Source organism: Arachis hypogaea, chromosome 17, assembly GCF_003086295.3.
Source record: "Arachis hypogaea cultivar Tifrunner chromosome 17, arahy.Tifrunner.gnm2.J5K5, whole genome shotgun sequence".
Classification (NCBI taxonomy): Eukaryota; Viridiplantae; Streptophyta; class Magnoliopsida; order Fabales; family Fabaceae; genus Arachis; species Arachis hypogaea.
Window position 1 is genome coordinate 59,095,487 of NC_092052.1, and position 1,651 is coordinate 59,097,137.

Sequence of the window (1,651 nt, forward strand, 5' to 3'; positions counted from 1 at the left end):
ACTTACACTTCTCTTCTACTCATAATTCGAACCCTCTCCCTCTCTCTGTGTTCGAATTCTTCTTATTCTCTCTCTACCTCATTCTTCTATTCTTCTATTCTTATACTCACATAAAGGAATCTCTATACTGTGACATAGAGGATTCTTCTTCTTTTCTGTTCTCTTATTTTTCATATGAGTAGGAACAAGGATAATGACATTCTTGTTGAAGCTGATCCTGAACCTGAAAGGACTCTAAAAATTAAGCTAAGAGAAGCTAAAGCACAACACTCCGGAGAGGACCTTATAGAAAATTTCGAAAAAGAAGAAGACATGGCAGCCAAACCCAACAACAATTGTGGAGATGCAAGGAAGGTACTTAGTGACTTTACTGCACCTACTTCCGACTTCTATGGAAGAAGTATCTCAATTCCTGCAATTGGAGCAAACAACTTTGACCTTAAGCCTCAATTAGTTTCTCTAATGCAGTAGAATTGCAAGTTTCATGGACTTTCATTGGAAGATCTTCATCAGTTTTTAGCTGAATTCTTGCAAATCTGTGACACTGTTAAGACCAATGGGATTAATCCCGAGGTCTACAGACTTATGCTTTTCCCCTTTGCTGTAAGAGATAGAGCTAGGATATGGTTGGACTCACAACCTAAAGAAAGCCTGAACTCTTGGGAAAAGTTGGTCCATGCTTTCTTGGCCAAATTCTTTCCACCTCAAAAGATGAGCAATCTTAGAGTGGAAGTCTAAACCTTCAGACAGAAGGAAGGTGAATCCCTCTATGAAGCTTGGGAATGATACAAGCAATTGATCAGAAGGTGTCCTTCTGACATACTTTCAGAATGGAGCATCTTATGTATATTCTATGATGGTCTGTCTAAATTGTCCAAGATGTCATTGAACCACTCTGCTGGTGGATCTCTTCATTTGAAGAAAACCCCTGCAGAAGCCCAGAAACTCAGTGAGATGGTTGCAAATAACCAGTTCATGTATACTTCTGAAAGAAATCCTGTGAATAATGGGATGACTCAGAAGAAAGGAGTTCTTGATATTGATACTCTGAATGCCATAGTGCCTCAGAATAAAATATTGACTCAGCAAGTCAATATGATTTCTCAGAATCTGACTGGAATGCAAGCTGCATCCGGCAGTGCTAAAGAAGCCTCCTCTGAAAGAGAAGCTTATTACCCTGAGAATCCTGCAATGGAAGAGGTAAATTACATGGGAGAATCCTATGGAAACACCTATAATCCTTCATGGAGAAATCATCCAAATTTCTCATGGAAGGATCAACAGAAGTCTCAACAAGGCTTTAATAATAATAATGGTAGGAGAAATAGGTTTGGCAATAGCAAGCCTTTTCCATCATCTTCTGAGCAACAGACAGAGAATTCTAAGCAGAGCCTCTTTGACTTAGCAACCATAGTCTCTGATCTATCTAAGACAACTCTCAGTTTCATGACTGAAACAAGGTCCTCCATTAGAAATTTGGAGGCACAAGTGGGTCAGCTGAGTAAAAGAGTTACTGAAATCCCTCCTAGTACTCTCCCAAGCAATACAGAAGAGAATCCCAAAAGAGAGTGCAAGGCCATAAATATACCCAGAGTGACCGAACCTATAGAGGAGGAAGAGGCAGTGATTTCTAGTAAGGAAGACCTCAATG

The 1,651-nt window shown here is 39.8% G+C and overlaps 1 non-coding gene across 1 annotated transcript; it reads right to left on the reverse strand.

The window, feature by feature from the left end:
* Positions 1-717: 717 nt before the first annotated feature.
* On the reverse strand, positions 718-824 carry LOC112767587 (small nucleolar RNA R71). The gene has a single exon (XR_003185028.1). It is a non-coding gene; the product is annotated as a small nucleolar RNA R71 (small nucleolar RNA).
* Between the last annotated feature and the right edge of the window lie 827 nt (positions 825-1,651).